Here is a 232-nt window from a genome sequence, read left to right on the forward strand (position 1 = left end):
CCGCTGCAGCTCTGCCTGCTCCGCCGTAAAAACCCTACAAGACGCCCGGCTCCTACCGCTCCTCTCTAGTAGCAGCGCCTCCACACACGCCTCTCCGGCGACTTCGCAGCAGCTCGCTCCTCTCGTTCGTGTGCTTTTTGTTTTTTGGGTTTTTTTTAAATATATGTATCTACACTCAATGCTGCTCGAAAGCCCCGAGGTGGAGAATATGGGAGATTAGTGATTTTTTAGA

Source organism: Aptenodytes forsteri, unplaced genomic scaffold (assembly GCF_000699145.1).
Source record: "Aptenodytes forsteri isolate BGI_AS27 unplaced genomic scaffold, ASM69914v1 Scaffold55, whole genome shotgun sequence".
Lineage (NCBI taxonomy): Eukaryota > Metazoa > Chordata > Aves > Sphenisciformes > Spheniscidae > Aptenodytes > Aptenodytes forsteri.